This window comes from Notamacropus eugenii, chromosome 2, assembly GCF_028372415.1.
Source record: "Notamacropus eugenii isolate mMacEug1 chromosome 2, mMacEug1.pri_v2, whole genome shotgun sequence".
Lineage (NCBI taxonomy): Eukaryota > Metazoa > Chordata > Mammalia > Diprotodontia > Macropodidae > Notamacropus > Notamacropus eugenii.
The window spans coordinates 185637896-185657575 of record NC_092873.1 but is presented as its reverse complement, the minus strand read 5'-3'; the positions used below and the strand labels follow the sequence as shown (position 1 = coordinate 185657575).

Here is a 19680-nt window from a genome sequence, read left to right as displayed (position 1 = left end):
AGATGGTGAAAAATATGACAGCCCTGAAGAAGAAGGCACTTTTTAGGTTGAAAGCCACATTTAGCTTACTGTTATGTTTTGGATTACTTATTTTTTCTAGAAGAATATAATAATTTGGTTTAAAAAAGAGTGTATTCTTAGTGAAAACCCATGTGTTCATTGCCTCTTGATAACAATTCTGTGATATTCTATCCATAGAGAATTATTATTTATGTCAAAGATTTTCTTTAGCAAGTTATTAGAATTTTTTCTATTAATTGATATTTGAAAGAAGTGTTGTGGTGCAGTGCAAAGAACATTGCACTTAGAGTTGGAAAATGAAGATTCCAGGCAGAGAGAAAGGAAGGGAGGAGAGGTGAAGATCCTGCTTCTCTTCCTGGGCTAAATCCCATTGTATTTCCTTCTTTGGTGGTAACAATCTTTGTTGCCTTCTCTGAAATAGTTCTTGCTGTTCAGAGTTATGTATGTCTTCTTAAATTTTATAGCACATAGAATAGTAATGTTTACTGTCCCAGTCTACTTTGTAGTTCACTGTTTTCTGCTGGAAATGGAATGAGTACCTGGCATTAATGAGTTTTGCCAGGCTTTCCAAATCTGCTCCAGTCTTTCAGGGCTTATGAAATATAAGACTCACAGATCGTAAGGCAACTGCCCTTTTTTTCTGAGACCCATTTCAACCACAATTTAAAAGTAAAAATTAATTTATACACATAAGAAAGAGTGTAAGATAAATATAAGAAGAACCAGTAGAATACCGTGTCATAGAAATAAGGGGAGAAAAGATGGTCAAGAAGGATGGGAAGTCATCCCTGTCAAACCCGCAGAGAAATCAAGGACAATAAGAGCTAACCTAATCAGAGACAGTTAAGTTGGACAGTTTGTATGCCATTGGTAACCTTCAAAAGAACAGAATCCAAATCATAAGGCATCAAGGAATGAATGAGGAGGGGCGACGAAGTGAAGACAATGAATGTAGGCAAGACTTTTATAATTTTGACATTTGACGAAGGAATGGTTGAATACTATTTTGAACGAGGGGTAGAAAGGCTTAAAGGAGTTTTTATTTTAAAAGGTGAACGAGATTTGAACCCGTTTGTAGGAAGGACAGTAACATTGGTAAGAAGAGACTGAAAATGTTTAAGACAGGGTGGATGATTAATAGAATTGGGTAGGTAAGTGGGACTTGTGATCATGAATCTAGGAGAAGTTCAGTTTGGTAAGGAAAAAGATAACTTCCCCAGATGCTGAAAATGAATAAGAGAATTATTGGTAAATTCATGATGTGATCGGAAAAATGATAAATGAGTTTTAGTGTTGGAAAATACATATGCCTTGCCAAGACACTTGTAGGCTAAGTATAGAGTACCATTACCAAACACTCTTTACACAAAAGAAAACAGATCTAAATAATTGGAGAAATATTAATTGCTGATGGGGAGGCCAAGCCAACATAATCATAATATGTAAATTAATTTACTTATTCATTGTCATATCAATCAGACTACCAAATACTTTTGGGCATATACCCTAAAAGCGATCCATACCCTAAAGATATGGGAGAAGGAAGGAAAGGACCCATATGTGCAAAATGTTTAAAGCAGCTTTTTTTGTGGTGGCAAAGAACTGAAAACCAGGATTGTCCATAAATTGGGAAATGGCTGAACAAATTGTGGTATATGAATATGATGGAATATTATTGTGCTGTAAGAAATGATGAGGGGGAGACTTTCAGAGAAACTTGGGAAGACTTATATGAACTGATTCAGAACAAAGTGAAGAGAACTAGGAGAATAATTTATATAATAACAATAATATTGTAAAGACAAACAACTTGGAAAGACTTGGGCACTCTGATGAACTCAATGAGCAATTGTGATTCCAGAACTCATGCAGTAACATGCTGCCCAGCTCCCTGTAAGGAGTTGATGGATTCAGTGCATATTGAGACATATTTTCTTGGACATGGTCAATGCAGAAATTTGGTTTCCTTAAGTTGTTTATAATAGGGTTTTGTTTTTCTTGCTTCCTCAGTGGGAGAGGGCTGGAAGTGGGAGGGAGAGAGAACTTGAATCTTACTCTAAAAATAACATAATTTTTTTTTAAGAGAAAGTATATTGGTAATGTACTTAGGGAATAGCAATACAGGCCATAATGTGATGGGCCTTAAGCTCTCAGTGACTGTAAACTGTTTCTTGAAAATATTGACCTTCACTGGGGGCAGAGCCAAGATGGCAGAGTAGAAAGGCACACATATGCAAGCTTCCCCACACAGCCCATAAAAAACCTATAGAGAGGGACTCTCAACAAATTCTGGAGCAGCAGAAGTAGAGAACAGAGTGGGGGAGATTTCCAGCCCAGGGTGACCTGAAAGGCCCACGGGAAACGTCTGTTGCATGACAGCCCTTGAGGGCAGAATCTCCAGTTGCGGAATCCTCAGTCCCAGTAGCATCAGTTCCCGGATCCCTCAACCCACAGGCACCAAAGGTCAGTGACAGGGTTTTTTCAGCTGTCCAGGAAGGGAGAAGGGCCTTCCCATATCTCCACCAGCAGGCAGCTGCCTCAGAGGCCACATCCGACAGCGCAGTAGCTAGATCCATTGTTGGATTGTAAAAACCCTGGGGGCACTGAGGAGCTGATTCTTGCCTCCACCCTGTGTGGAGGCCCTGGGGGAACTGGTCTTTGTCTCACACTGAGTGGTGGCCCTGCCCATCCAGCTTATCTGAAAATCAGCCCCCAGTGCTGACTTGGAGGAACTGGAGGGCAGGTGACTGTGGAGAGGAAACCCTGCTGAGATTCTGGGCACAAAAATTCCTCCCTGCACCAGACTAGTACATGCTTGATTGTGCCACCTTGGACGAACTGAGATCTTAGAGATTCCCAGAGTATACTCTACTCTTGACAAAGGACCCAAAAGTCAAGTAATTGGTTGGGAAAAATGACCAAAAAATGGAAAAAAAATAAGACCATAGATTACTTTCTTGGTGAACAGATATCTTCTCCCATCTTTACGGATGAGGAAATGCTTACCATCAGGGAAAGACATAAAAGTCAAGGCTTCTGTATCCCAAACATCTGAACTAAATATTCAACAAGCTTAGGCCATGGAAGAGCTCCCAAAGGATTTTGAAAATCAAGTTAGAGAGGTGGAGGAAAAACTGGGAAGAGAAATGAGAGAGATGCAAGAAAAGCATGAAAAGCAGGTCAACACCTTGCTAAAGGAGACCCAAAAAAATGCTGAAGAAAATAACACCTTGAAAAATAGGTTAACTCAATTGGCAAAAGAGGTTCAAAAAGCCAATGAGGAGAAGAATGCTTTAAAAAGCAGAATTAGCCAAATGGAAAAGGAGGTTCAAAAGCTCACTGAAGAAAATAGTTCTTTCAAAATTAGAATGGAACAGATGGAGGCTAACGACTTTATGAGAAACCAGGAAATCACAAAACAAAACCAAAAGAATGAAAAAATGGAAGTTAACATGAAATATCTCATTGGAAAAACAACTGACCTGGAAAATAGATCCAGGAGAGACAATTTAAAAATTATGGGCCTACCTGAAAGCCTTGATCAAAAAAAGAGTCTAGACATCATCTTTCATGAAATTATCAAGGAAAACTGCCCTGATATTCTAGAACCAGGGAGCAAAATAAATATTGAAAGAATCCACTGATCACCTCCTGAAAGAGATTGAAAAAGAGAAACTCCTAGGAACATTGTGGCCAAATTCCAGAGTTCCCTGGTCAAGGAGAAAATATTGCAAGCATCTAGAAAGAAACAATTCAGGTATTGTGGAAATACAATTAGGATAACACAGCATCTGGCAGCTTCTACATTAAGGGACTGAAGGGCGTGGAATAGGATATTCCAGAAGTCAAAGGAACTAGGACTAAAACCAAGAATCACCTACCCAGCAAAACTGAGTATAATACTTCAGGGAAAAAAATAATCTTTCAATGAAATTGAGGACTTTCAAACATTCTTGATGAAAAGACCAGAACTGAAAAGAAAATTTGACTTTCAAACACAAGAATGAAGAGAAGCATGAAAAGGTAAACAGCAAAGAGAAATCATAAGGGACTTACTAAAGTTGAACTATTTACATTCCTACAGGGAAAAACAATATTTGTAACTCTTAAAACTTTTCAGTATCTGGGTAGTTGGTGGGATTACACACACACACACACACACACACACACACACACACACACACACACAGCACGGTGAATTGAATAGGATGGGATCATATCTTTAAATAATGAAATTAAGCAGTGAGAGAAATATATTGGGAAGAGAAATGTAGAAGTGGAATGGGGCAAATTATCTCTCATAAAAGAGGCAAGTAAAAGACTTTTCAGTGGAGGGAAAAAGGGGGGAGGTGAGAGAAAAAACATGAAGCTGACTCTCATCACATTCAACTAAAGGAAGGAATAAAATGCACACTCATTTTGGTATGAAAACCTATCTTACAATACAGGAAAGTGGGGGAGAAGGGGATAAGCAGAGTGGGGGGGATGATGGAAGGGAGGGCAGTGGAAGGAGGGAGCAGTTTGGGGGAGGGATAGGATCAAAAGAGAGAATAGAAGAAACGGGGGGCAGGATAGGATGGAGGGATATATAGTCTTACACAACACGACTGTCGTGGAAGTCATTTGCAAAACTACACAGATATGGCCTATATTGAATTGCTTGCCTTCCCAAAGGGAATGGGTGGGGAGGGAGGGATGAGGAGAAGTTGGGACTCAAAAGTTTTAGGAACAACTGTTGAGTATTGTTCCTGCAGCTAGGAAATAAAAAATACAGGTAATGGGGTATAGAAATTTACCTTGCCCTACAGGACAAAAGAGAAGATGGGGATAAGGGAAGGGGAAGGATGTTAGAAGGGAGGACAGATTGGTGATAGGGGTAATTAAAATGCTTGGCTTTTTGGGGTGGAGGAGGGGAGAGATGGGGAGAAAATTTGGAACCTAAAATTTTGTGGAAATGAATGTTGAAAACTTAAATAAATAAATTTTAAAAAAAAAGAAAAGAAAAGAAAATATTGACCATCCTGTGGCTTTTTGTTGCCATCGAAAGCCCAGTAGTAACTGGCATCTTTAAGAATTGTATTGAAAGCAAAAACAAACCTGAGCTTTCTTTTGTATGAAAGGTATCCACCTTTTTATGTCTAAAGTATACAGTTTGGTTGTACCCCAAGATAGATATGAAGAATTTGAAGAAAGTTAAAAAAATCTAACTAATAATGATAAAATGAGGTGCAGGCATAGAGCTACTGCTCAGCGACAATAGAGGAGTGGGAAATTGAAGGTTGAGAAAATATAGAATATGTACAGTAAGCCTAAAAAGTGAAATTGAAACCAAGATCTTTAAATACCAAGCTGAGAAATTTGTAATTCATCCTAGAAGCAATAGAGAGCCACCAAAAGTTCTTGGAATAGGGGAATGGCATGGTCAGACTTACACTTCTTTAGGAAGAATTTTTGGACAATTGTTTAGAGGATGAATTAGAGGAGGGAATGGAAGCTAGGAGTTTAATTAAATAAGTGGGGAGAGTTTATGGCAACCTAAACTAGAGTAGTAGATGTCTAAATGGAAAAAAAAGGAATGAATGTGAGATGTTATGGAGGTAAAATTGAAAAGAACTGGCAACTGATTGGCTATGGGGAATGAAGGACAAGGAAGAGTCAAGGATGATTCAGACATGAACCTGGATGATTTGAAGGATAGTTGTTGTTATAACAGAAAAAAGGAAGGTTGAAGGAGGCTTGTGATTATTGGGCGGTGAGGGGTTAACAGGAGAGAGGAAGGATGTGAAAATGTTTTGTTTTGTGTATGTTGATTCTAAGGTGCCTGTGAGTCATCTTCCTGTTGCCCATGGATTGGAGCTTTAGGCTGTGGTTGGGACCAGATATGTAAATCTGAGGGTTGTCTCTTAGAGATTAATTGAGTCTGTGGGAGTTAATAGATCCCTAAGAAAGAAAAGAGATGTGGATGCAGGACTGTACCTTGCATATTACCTATAGTTAAGGGCTGGGATATAGATGTAGGTCTAGCAGCAGAGGCTGAGAAGCAACCAGACTGAAGAAATAGAACTATAAAAGAATAGTGTCAAGAAAGCTGGGAGAGGAAAGAGAATTCAGGTGAAGGGAGATGGTCACAGTGTTTTAGGCTGCAAAGAAAATGATTAAGGCCGTGTAACCATGGATCTTAAAGTAGCCCAGAAAACTTTTAAGACCTCATGTGACAGAGACAGAGAAAGAGACCAAAACAAAGAGAAAGATACTATTTCTGAATTTTTTTTGTTTTGCCAATATTTATAGTTTGAGGTGTTGTTGTTCAGTCTTTTTCAGTTGTATCCAACTTTTCTTTACTCCATTTGGGGTTTTCTTGGCAAAGACACTAGAGTGATTTACCACTTCCTTCTCTACCTCATTTTACAGATGAGGAACTGAGGCAGACGGTTAAGTGACTTGCCCAGGGTCACACCACTAGTGTCAGAGGCCAGATTGGAACACAGGAAGATGAGTCTTCCTGATTCCAGGCTTGGCACTTTATCCTCTGTGCCACCTAGCAGCCCCAGCTTGAGATAAATTTGGGACAAATAAAAGGAAGCTAGTGTTAGGTTTAATAAGTACTTTTTGTTTTGTACTATATCATACAGAAGCTAGTAATTTTCTGAAATTAATTCACTCAAGATGTGGTAAAGGCTATAGTTTGCAAAAGATTTACATATATTATGTATCTCCAAACCGTGAATTGGTTATTAAAGGAAATGGGTTTTTGCCAGGTTCTTAACCTTTGAGGTTGTTATCAAGGAAGATATTTTGCCTTTGGCATATTAGAGACAGAATACTTTAATTTGACCTAGAATGACTCTTCTTATGTCCATGATTACAAACATGATTTTACTGCTTTCAGGCAAATAGAAAGTAGATTTTCCCCAATGAAAGATGTTGGAGACCCCTGTTATAATAATAAATTTCACATTTATAGAGCACTTTCCATGCAACCACTTTGTAAAATTGGTAGTGCAATACCTCAGTGGAATTCTAAGTCTTACATATTTTTCCATTATACCATGCTGTCTCTTACGTAGTCAATTTCTGTGTCAACTGACTGCTAAACTAGCATTTTATTTCAACTGACTGCTCTCTTTTCTCTAAGAAATGTGGTATTTACATTCAATAATAACTGATTTATTTAGCACTTTAAAGTTTGCAAATATTTTACAAATATACATCTCTTTCTAATGGCTTGTCTCTTCATGAATATATAATAGTTGGTCTTGTGTCTGCCATGTGTCATAGGAAAATGGCTTTGGCTGAAAGATATAGTTCTTCCATGTATCCGTTACTGTTTAACCCCCTCTAAAAATCATCTCTAAAAGTCTTCTTTTTAGTAAGCTGATTATGAAAGTGATTAGATTTTTAAGAGATAAGCATATCTAATATCTTTATTTTATCTCTGGTTAGCCATGAAGAAGACAATAGTTATTATTTTGTATGTAAACCCCTTCTAAGTTAACCATTTACTTACAACAAAAAAGTAAAGTTTTAAAGACTTCGAGTATTTTTTCTTTAGGCTTTTTTCCCTTTCAACTGCTAGTGCCTTAAATTTAGTTTAGCTAAATTTTGCAAAGGACCTCCCTTCATCTCAGAGTTTAGGAACTTAGGAATTTCCCCTCAGATCAGCGTTCAACAAATCCCTCTTAGTCTAAGGAATGGTTAATTGTTTGGGCATGACACCTACTTTTCTTTTTCCTCTGGAAAAGGAAGTAGGTTGTCTCATGAAAATTACAATTTGTTAGTTATTGCCAGCAAGATTCTTGTCGGAGTCCTCCTTAATAGTCTAATCCTTCACCTGAAAGGTTGTGATCTACCTGAGAGCCAGTGTGGCTTCAGAAAGGACTGAGGAGCAGTAGATAAGGTGTTTACTGCCCAGCAATTCCAGGAGAAATGCCAAGGGTAGAACAGAGATCTGTACACAATGTTCATGAATCTGATCAAGGTCTTTGATACTGTCAGTTGTGAGGGCTTATGGAAGATCATGGTGAAATTTGGTTGCCCAGAGAAGTTCGTCAGTGTTGTATGTCAGTTCCATGATGGCATGTTTGCACAGGTTCTGGATAATGGATAATGCTATCGTACTTTCCCAGTTACCAGTGCAGTGAAGTAGGACTGTATGCTTGCTCCCATGCTTTTCAGCATGATGTTTTCAGAGATGTCAGAAGTGAGGGACAAAAATGGCATCAAGTTATAGCTACCACTCAGTTATTTAATTTGAAAAGGCTCCAAGCCAAGACTAAAGTGGAGGAGGAGTTGGTGTGTGACTTTTTTGTTTGCACATGATTGTATACTCAGTGCAGCCTCTGAGGCTGAGATGCAACAGAATATGAATCAATTCGCTGCTACTTGTGCTAATTTTGGCATGACCACACCAAAAAAAAACCCCAAGCTAGCCACTAGCCAGTACCATACTATCCATATATGAAGCCATCAATTACAGCAGATGAAGAAATTTTGAATGCTGTGAATAAGTACACTTACCTTGGCAGTATAATTTCCAAGTCTTTGCACATACATGATGAGGTTGATGCACACAATGCCAGAGCTATCTCAATGTTTGGGAGGCTCTGAAGGAAAGTATGGGAGGAAAGAGGTATTAGGTTCTCTCCCAAACTGAAGGTCTACAAACCTGTTGTATGCCTGTGAAACCAGGACAGTATATCAGCACCATTCTAGGAAACTGAATCAATTCCATTTGAATTGTCTTCAGAAGATTCTGAAGATCACTGGACAAGATAAGGTATGAGAAATTGAGATCCTTTCTTGAGCTTCACTCCAGGCTTTCAAACTCTGCTGCAGAGAGTGCAATTCTGATGATCTTGCTATGTTGTTTGAATGCCAGATGAACATTTGCCTAAAAGACTATTTTATGGAGAACTCACACAAGACAAGGCTCATACAGAGGTCAAAGGAAGCAATACAAGAATATTATCAAGGTGTCTCTGAGGAACTTTGGAATCAGTTGTGGGACATGGGAGCCACTGGGACAGGAGTGCCCAGCATAACATGCCTGCATCAAAGAAGGCACTGTGCTCTAGGAGCAAAGCAAAATTGTAGCAGCTCAAAAGAAATGAGAGATGCACAAATTTAGAGACATCTCAACTCCAGATGTTCATATGGACTATTTGTACCCAACCTGAGGTAGAGACTTCCAAGCTTGTGTTGGCCTAATCAGCCATAGTCTGACACACTCTGACTTGACTGCAAAATAGTGATGTCATTTTGGTCCTCTTTAAGAACAAAGGACAACAACCAACCATCTTGAGAGGTTTCCTTTTTAAAAATGAAGCTTGATAAGTTGTAATGTAAATTCAAATATTTAGCTTTAGTTTAAATTTTAACCTAAAATTTTTTTTTGATTTTTTTTTTTTAAACCTAAAAAACTTTTAGGTTTAGCGTTTTAATGGGGGATGGGGGGATTATTCAACCAAATAGTCACTATTGGGGTTTAAGTATTCATATAAAGTAAGTGACCCCAGAAAGGAGAATGGCAGGGGTGTTAAGGGAATGGAGAGGGGTGATGGTAAATAATTGAAAAGTAAGGACTGTTATTCTTTCCCATCATTAAGTGCAGTGCTCACTGATTGTAGATTTGTTAACTTCAGTTAGGAAAGGGAACTAGTTTTGGGGATGGAGTAGTCTTTCTGGGAAAAAGAGATTCCCTGTTCCTCTTTTATTCCCCTTCTCTCTTTATTCATATAAGACTGCAAAATGAGAAAACATTTTTAAACTCAGGTAATTAATAATCTTATTAGCCTTAAGTTTCATTTAAGGATGGTGAAAAATACAAATGTACCCTTTACAGGAGAGAGAATCTTAAAAAGATAATTTTAAATTAATTTGGGTTTTCAATTTCAAAATAATTTTTGACAAATTATGCATTTGTCAAAATGCTATCTGTTTAAAGAAAATTTATCTCCAACTTTTTTCTTTATCATCTCCATCTTAGCCCATTTTCTTCACCCCTTTCTTCTCTTTCCTTAGTAACTTTTTTCTTGACAAAGCCCTTTAGAAGGAGGAGAACCCTCTCAGACCTTTAAAAAGTCAAAATATTTAAAACTTAAAAAGGGTATAAATTCTAGGCATTTTGTATCTTTTAGGTATGACAACAGTGGCATGTTGTTTTTTTTACTCATTCTTTGTTATTTTCTACCCTCAGATGTTGATCAATAAATACATATTCTTAATTCACAAAATATAATTTTTGTAATTTACACTTATATAGAATCTTGTAGTACAGTGTCATAAACACAGTGAATATTTTGTACATTTTTCATTCTTTCTGACCCTAGAAGGCAGTTATAGTGAAGTAGATTTTGGCTTTTTTGGGGAAAAATGTTTCAAATGTTTCTGACTGCCCACAAAGAGAACCCCAGGGCTTATGCCTGGAGGAGTGGGAGAAGGTATAAGAGTTCAAGTAAGCTCCCTAGGATTAGAAATTTTTAATTTATAGGTGCCTGTATAAAATGCTTCTATATTGACTACTTCAGTGATCCCTGTTTATAATTACAAGAAAATTGCTTTTCTATTAATAAGTTGGATTTGGGATCTCAGTTGGTTTGATTCTGTTTGCTTTTAATTTGGCTTTTTAGTTGGTTAACCAGCAGAGGGTGCTCCAGTATTAACATTTTATTAGGTTATACTCGTAGGTTAGGAATGACATATCTTCTCTCTCATTCATTAAGTTTATAGTTAATTTTTTAAATTACTTATGTCATATTTGTGTTTACTTCTGAAAAGTAATCCTTAGTAAAAATAATATGACAAAGAAGTACTGGGTATTTTAGACCCTAAAGCAAAAACATCATAGAGGACCCCTTTATTGTCATTTAAAAATAAATGGCTTCTAACAGAGAATAGACTTTTCATCTCATTCCTATCACCACAGTGAAATGATTGGGAGATATTTTTACCTATGTTAGGAGGACATCTCAGACTGGATATAAATTGCAGAAATGAAAAGTCTTTAATTGCTTACAGATGACAGTAATAGCTAGGATTTACATACACTTTGAAATGTGCAAAGTCCTTTAAAAGGTCTCATTTTATTCTTACAACTCTGGGAAGTAGGTGCTATTATTTATCCTCATTTTACAGATGAAGAAACTGAGGCAGAGACATAAATGACTTGCCTACGGCCACACAGGTAGTGTCTGAAACCAGTTTTTGAAGTCAAAAGTACCATGCTTTATCTACTGTAGCACCTAAGCCTCTGGTAGTATGTAAAATGGATGAGTTAAATTTTGATTAGTTTTTCTGCCCTGCTTTTCCCCTCACTTCTGTTTTATCCTAAGGATGGCTCTCATGTAGAGAGAGTGAAATGATATATTTCAAAGTAAGGGTGTTGTAAAAAAAAAAAGAAAATTAACGTATTTTTAAGATAAGTTCCAGTAGTAACAAAAACATTTTGACTGAAAATAATTTCTTGATATTTGAACTGACAGGACAACTTATTTTAATAATCAGATGTATATGTTGGTTAAAACTAAATCTGTGAAAAGTCAGGTGTAAAAAAATAAATATATTTGGATGTGACTATTCAATTTCTAAAACAGATTTCTCAGAAGAACCCCATGAAATAGTAAAGTCTAGTCTTATATTTGGTCATATTATGATTTAATTTACAAAAACTGAATATTTGTGCTTAACTTTTTGTGATTTCTTTATTGTGTAAAGATGAGAGTTGTTTGAAGTAGGATCTTTAAAGGGTAGAAGCTAGTTTTTTTCCCTTTATCTGTTGGAGAAGTAGTTGTAATAGTCTTGTAATATATTCCCCAAATGCCATCATGTAGACAGTATAACATTTTCTGTCTTTTCATCACTTATATTCTTTTTCATATTTGTACTACTTTAGGTTAAATTTAAATTACATGTTGAAACTACATAGTTCTTTAATGCATTATTTCTAAAAGTCTGTTGTGGTGTAAGCCCTAATAAAATACATAGGCTAAATGACTTTAATTGACTCTGGATTGCTGAATGAGAGTAAAACAGTTTAAACGATACATTGTGTTATGAGTACATAATGATTTTTTCCCCAGAAAATGTGTTTTGAGTATCTGATTTACATTGGCACTGTGTTAGACAGTAGATACATCAGGCATATAATTCAGTTAAATTCAGCTGTTAAGCACTATGCTAGACCCTAGGACAGATGTGAAGTTTAGATAAGCAACATTCCTGCTCTTATGAAATGTACCCTCTAGTTGGTATAAGATACTGTGAGTTGAGAGAAAGGTATGGATATGAGAGATATTGTAGTGACAGAATTGACAAAATATGCAAGTAATTGGATATTGGAGTATATAAGGGAAAGATGAAAAGGCAAGGATGACTCCAAAGTGGTGAAATTGGTACATGGAATGTATTATTGTTCCCTTGGTAGACTGTTGAAACTATGAAGAAGGGTGGGTTTAAGGGATAGTGGATGATTTTTTGTGTGGGGGTGGTGGTAGTATTGAATTTGAGATATATCTAGGAGATGTCCAGCAAACATTTGCATCCATCAGGCAGTTCAGGTTTGGAATTCAGGAGAGGGCTGTAGATGTGTGATAAATTCCACACGTTACTTTCAGACACTCAGTCAGTAAGTGTTTATTAGGTGCCTGCTATGTGCCTGGCATCGTGCTAAGCACTAGGAATACAAAAAGAGGCAATACAGGGTGATGTAAGAGGTAAAAGGTATTAAAAAAAACCAGTCTCAGCCCTGAAGGAGCCACAGTCTGATGGGGAGACTACAATTATGTACAAATAAGCCATATCCAATATAAATAGGAAATAATCAGAAAGGGGAAGGCACTAGAATTAAGGATTGGGAAAAGCTTACTGTAGAAGATAGGATTTCAGTTGGGTTTTAAAGGAAGTTAGGTAAGCCCATGGTTGAAGATAAGGAAGGAGAGCATTCCAGGCATGGGGACAGACAGAGAAATAACTGGAACTGAGAGATGAAATGTCTTGTTTGTGAAACAACATGGTCAGTGTCCCTGGATTGATGAGTGTATGGTAAGGAGTTAGGTATAATAAAGTAGTAGGAGACTAGGGTATGAAGAACTTTGAATACCAGAGGATTTTATATTTGTTTCTGGAGGCAGTAGGTAATGATCAGAGTTTTGGTTGGGGTGACATCGTTGGAATTGCACTTCAAGAAAATCTCTTTGAGGACTGACTAGAAGATGTATATATTGGAGTGGTGAGCGACTAGAGACAGGTCCACTAACCAGCAAGCTATTGCAGTAGTCCACGTATGAGGCAATAAGGGCCTGCACCAGATTGGTAGCATTGTCAGAAGAGAAAGGAACATATTCAAGAGTTACCGAAAAGGTGAAATTGACAGACCTTGGCAACAGATTGTATGAGTGATAAGTGAAGATTCTAGGATGATACTGAGGTTGCAAGTCTGAGGGACTAAGTGTTGCCCTCTGTGAGAATAAAGAAGGTAGGAGAAAGATAATCAGTTCTGTTTTGGGCATGTTGAGTTTAAGATATCTACTGCCAGACAGCTCCAAATGTCCGAGAGACAGTTGAAAGTACAAAACTGGAGATCAGAGAGGTTAGGGCAGGATAGGTAGATTGGAGAATGGTAATTAAATCCATGGACGCTGATGAGATCACTAACATGATAGATAGATGATAAATAGATGGATAGATAGATAGACAGACAGACAATGGACTGATGGACAAACAGGCAGGTAGATGTGGAGGTTAGAGCAGGATAGATAGATTTATGAATCATCAGCATAGAGATAGTGATTAAATCCAAGGGAGTTGATGAGATCTTCAAGTGAAATAGTAAAGGCTCAATTAGAGGTTCCCAAAGTGGGTGATACCGCCCCCTGGTGGGCACTGGAATAATCTTGGTGGGGTGAGTAGTAGCCTTGGATGCAATTGGGAGGAGGGGTGGAAGCATAAAGAAAAAAGAAAATTTTGAAAAACCATTCATATGTTTCATCTGTTGTGTAACAGAGTTAAAGTCATAGTGGTTACATTATCTTCTAAGTAAACACACAGTGCAAGTTATAACCAACTAGTGGTCTTAATAAGTAAGTGTTGGCATTTCAATGCAGGAAAAAGAAACATGAATTTAAAATAAATTATTAAATTTGAGATGTCACTTTTTAAAAATATGTTTTATATTTTTTGAGATGATGCAGATTTCAAAAAAACTGTTAAAAGGTTAAAGAAAGTAAATTTTAGGGGGTTGTTTAAAGGGGGCAATAGACCAAATAAGTTTGGGAACCTGTGGTATAGAGGAGTAAAAGATGCCTGTAGTTAAAAGGAGTGATGTGAATGAGCAACCAGAGAAGGAGACTGAGAAGGAGCAGTCAGGTAGGAGAACCAGGAGAGAGTGGGTGTCCTTTTGAAAACATATATAGAAGATCTTATCAAGGAGAAGAGGATGATCAACAGTATTAAAAACTGCAGAGAAGTCAAGGGGAATGAGGACTGAGAAAAAACTTTTGAGTGTAGCAATTTTTAGAAGTAGCAGTTTCAGTGAAATGATGAAGTTGAAAGACAAATTTTAAGGGGTTAAGAAGATAGAAAAAGTGGAGGCATTTGTCAAGAGCCTTGTCACCAGCCTTTTTAAGAAGTTTAGCCACAAAAGGAAGAAGAGATATAGGACAATAGTTAGCAGGCCTAGAAGCATTGAATGAGGGTTTTTTGAGGATGAGGAAGACATGGACATGTTTGTGGGCAATGGTGAAGGGTCCAATAGAAAGGGAGTGATTGAAAATAAGTGACAGTGGGGATAACAGAGGAGGCATGTTGGAGGAGATGGAATGGAATGGGATTACTGGTGCAGGTGGAAGAAGCTAACCTTGGTAAGGGTAAAGACCATCTCTTAATGGGAGATGAGTGAAGGAGGAGATAATGGTAGAAGGCATATGAGTGATATGAAATGAGGAAGAGGGGAGAAGCAGAAAGCAGTGAGTGGCCTCAGTTTTTTTCTGTAGAATATGAGTCAGAGTTCTTAGCCAAAAGGATGAGGGAAGGGAGAGCTAAGAAATTTGAGGTGGAGTGGAAAGGTTTGGAAGAGTTGCTATGGAGACTTAGTGATTTGATTATAGAGGTGGAGTTGGATTGCCTAGCAGCAGTAAGTAGTGGACAGAGCAGTTGTATGATTTTCCCCACTTTTCTTGATTAACAAGTATGTAGGAGCAAAGGAAAAAAAAATGTTTAGGAGCAGAGTATTGCCTGGAGTCAGTGCCAGACACTTAACTAGTTCTGTGACCCTGGGTAAGTCACCTAACCCTGTTGACCTAATTTGTAAAATGAGCTGGAGAAGAAAATGACATACCACTCCATTATCTTTGCCAAGAAAATCCCAAATAGGTTCACAAAGAGTCCGACACGACTGAAAAATCACTGAAGAACAGGAGCAAAGACAGTGGATGAGGGAAGAATTATAGGACTGAGGCTTGGCAGGACTGCCATGCTTATATACATGCTTCTTTCTGAGTTTTCTGTTATCTTCTGTGCATTTTTAACAGTGTTATAATGACCCTATTTTGTTCGGTATCACTTATTATCTCCCAGACTTTCCACCCTGCTGCCCTCATTTCTCTCTTCAGAGTCTCAAAAATAGAACCAAGCTATATTCTAGCGCCTTGGTTTTTCTTGTTTAACTTCCTCGGTATCCTTTGAAGACAATAAATTTCTTGAAGGAACATGTTTCTTTTCCCCCTATTTTAGCACTACATAATCATATTAGTTCCTGACAGTGTTTGAGATAAATTTACCTTTCTAGATTTCTCTGGACTCTTGTGTTTGTATTTCCAAGTTCTTACTCAGCTCTGCTTATTTCAGCAGAATTGCTTAAGTCTGTTGCTTAAAGGTCTTTTTCCCTCCCTGTAGAATTATATCCAGCTTTGCAGGGTTAGTTATTCTTGGTATTAAGCTTGTTTTATTTGACTTTTGGGATATTGTATTCCAAGATCTTCTCCCGTTTTTAAGTGAAAGCTACAGGTTTTGGGTGATCCTAGCTGTAGTTCCTTGGTTCCTGGATGCTTGCAATATTTTTTCATTGATGTATGAGTGCTGGATTTTGATTATAGCATTCCTGGGACTTTCCTTGTTAGGCTTCCTTTCAGGAGGTGATTAGTTTTTTTCTGTCTTTATTTTCCTCTCCAGTGGCACAATGCATAGAGCACTGGACCTGGAGTGAGGAAGATCTGAGTTCAAATCCAGCCACAGACACTTGTTGTGTGACCTGGTACAAATCACTTAAATACTGTCTGCTTCAGTTTCTTTATCTGTAAAATGGGGATAATAATAGCTATTGTGAGGAACAGATGGGATAATTATAAAGCACTTAGTAGGGTACCTGTTTCATGGTAAGTCTTTTATATAAATGGGATGGTGATGACGATGATGATGGTGGTGATGATGGCAGTTGTCATGATTTCTTGAAGTGTCCTGACTATATAATAAATTTACTATTTTTAAAAAAATTGTGCTTTTTGGGGAGTCCAATTATTCTTAAACTCTCTTTGACCTGTTTTTCAGGTCACTTGTTTTTGGTATCAGATATCTTAAATTTACTAATTTTTCAGTCTCTTGAATTTTTATCATATTTTTTCTCTCTTATGTAGTCATTGGTTTCTCTTTGGTCCATTATAAGTTTCAGAGAATCCACTTCTTGGTTAACTTATGCCAGTTTCCTTTCTAAGCTATTTAGTCCCTTCCAGTTCTTTTATTTCAGTTTTTAATCTTTTGGTTCATTTCTTCTAAGTATTCATGTAGTCCTTGTAGAAAATCTGTTTTTTCTTTTGAGTTTTTTCATTTGTTACAGTTAATTTACAATAATATTTGATACTGAATGGAATCTTCTTTGATTTATTCATCTCTCCAGCTTTATTATCTGAATTGAAGCTTTATGCTACAACCAGGCTCTGCCTCAAGCTGTACTTTTGAGTGGAGTGGTTGACTCTACATGGTTTCCTCTTGTGTTCCATGGGCTGTTGACCTTCCCTCAGCTTCCCAAGACTCAGTGACCCTTTCTCTCCTCTCCCTATTCTTGAGATTCAAAGGGTCTTTACAGTTCTTTCGCAGGCATCTCAGGTAACAAGGTACCTCAGAGTACCAAGGACCTCAGAGCCCCTAGTCCTGGGGTATCCTGGCCTGAACTCTACTTACAGCTCCCTGAGGCTGCTAAGGTCCCTAGCTTGAGGCTTTCTGGCCACCTTTGGGCTTTCCCGTGAAACCCTCTGCTCCTGCTTTATCTGGACTCAGAACCTTGTAGGGTATAAATGTCCTATATCTGGTTGCATTGGCACCCACCTTGCTGGAGGGACCCTCCTTGGACTTCTCTGGCTGATTTTCTGTGCAGTTATGGGGTGGACAGTGTCATTATAGTTTTTCATTCAATTGCTTGATCATTAAGCAGTCTAATTTGAACTTTGGTTATTGCTGGAATCATTTCTCTGATATCATGGTCGTCTTCGAAAAAGAAGGAGGAACACAACAATCTACTTTGCCACATCTTTAAATAAGGGGATTCACATTTAGCTCTAAATGATCTTTCAGGTTCAAAACTTGTACTTCTCCTTTCTCTTAAAAATATATTTATATTATTTCATTAAATATTTCCCAATTACATGTAAAACATTTTTAGCAATCATTTTATAAAATTTTGAGTTGCAAATTCTCTCCCTCCTTCCTGTTCCCTCTTCCTTGAGAAGGCAAGCAATTTGATATTGATTATACATTTGAAGTTATGCAAAATGTATTTCCATATTAGCCATGTTGCAAAAGAAAACAGACCAAAAGTAGAGAAAAATAAAGTTTAAAAACTATACTCCAATATGCATTCAGAGTTTATCATTTTCTCTCTGGAGATGGATAGCATTTTTTATCATGGTTCCTTTGGATTTGTCCTGGATCATTGTCTTGAGCAAAATGGCTAATCACACTTGATCATCTTTACAATATTATTGTTAGTGTGTTCAGTGTTTTCCTGGTTTTTCTCACTTCACCTTGCATTAGTTCATATAGTTCTTCCCAGATTTTTCTAAAATCATCCTGCTTGTCATTTCTTATAGCACAATAGTATTCCATTATAATCATATGCTACAAATTGTTCAGCCATTCCCCCATTGATGGGCATCCCTTTGATTTACAATTCTTAGCCACTATAAAAAGAGCTGCTATAAATATTTTGTACAAAATAGGTGCTTTTCCCTTTTCTCTAATCTCTTTGGGATATAGACCTAGTAGTGGTATTGTCAGGTCAAAAAGGTATGCACAGTTTTATAGCTCTTTGGATGTAGTTCCAAATTATTCTCTGGAATGATTGGACTAGTTTTCAACTTCACTACCAGTGCATTAGTGTCCTTTTGTGCTTCTCTTGAGTCTTGTATGTGAAAATTTTTCAGTTCATCTCCACTCTTTTGGTTAGGAATGCTTAAAAATCCTTTCCCTTGAAGAATTATACTCAGTCTTTTTGGATAAGTGATTCTTGGTTATAATCCTAGTAGCTCTTTTGAATTTTCAGATTATCATATTCTAAACCTTCCACTCCTTTAACCTGGTAGCTGCTAAATCTTGTGTGATCCTGACTGTAGTTCCACAATATTTGAATAGTTTCTTTCTGGCTGCTTGAAGTGTTTTGTTTTTTTTTTTGACCTGGGAGCTCTGGAATTTGACTATAGTATTCCTGGGAGTTTGCATTTTGGAATCTCTTTCAGGCAGTGATTGGTAGATTCTTTGTAGTTTTCCTTAATAATTAATTGAAATATGATGTCTAGGCTCTTTGATCATGACATTCAGGTAGCTAAATAATTCTTAAATTATCTCTCCTTGATCTGTTTTTCTGGGGCTATTGTTTTTTCCTAACATATTTCATATTTTCTTTTAATTTTTTTTCATCCTTTTGGCTTTGTTTTATTGTTTCTTAATGTCTCATGGAATCATTAACTTCCATTTGCCCAATTGTAATTTTTAAGCAATAATTTTCTTCAGTGGGGCTTTCTACCTCTTTTCTATTTGGCCAATTCTGTTTTTTAAGGTGTTATTTTCTTTAGTATTTTTTTATGCCTCTTTTACCAAACTCTTATCTTTTTATAGTTTTCTTCCTTTGCTTTCATTTCTTCATTCTCTACCACTCTTTTTGGTTTTAAAAATCATTTTTAGCTCTCCTAGGAATTCTTGATGGGTTTATGTCCAATTCACATTTTTCTTTTAGACTTTACCTGCAGCTGTTTTGTTGTCTTCTTCTGAATTTGTGTTTTGATAGTCCTATTCACCATTGAATGGTTTTGCTGAACTAAAATGTCCAGAATTAGTTGGTTCCAGAGTAACAATGTAAGGGTCAAGAGGCTCTGTTTTGTATTACTTTTAAGGATATGGAGAAGTTTTTTGGTAATATTATTGAGAAACTCATGATAATGGTGACTGCATGAATATTCTTTCTAGAAGAGGCATCTAAGATAGCAAATTGGGAATCTCTTAATGAGGAATTGTAGAGTAGTAGAAAGGGCATTGGATTTAGAGATAGCGATAGAAAAATAAAGTCTTTAGTAAGCACTTAATTTGTGCCAGACACTGTGCTAAGCTCTAGGAATATAAATACAAGCAGAAAGACAGTCCCTCATTTCAAGGAACTTACATTCAAATAGAAGATGACAC

General features: G+C 37.1%; 1 protein-coding gene across 4 annotated transcripts in view; it reads left to right on the top strand.

The window, feature by feature from the left end:
* ATG5 (autophagy related 5) overlaps window positions 1-19680 on the top strand; it is a 145719-nt gene that overhangs the window by 12438 nt on the left and 113601 nt on the right. The window lies entirely within an intron of this gene.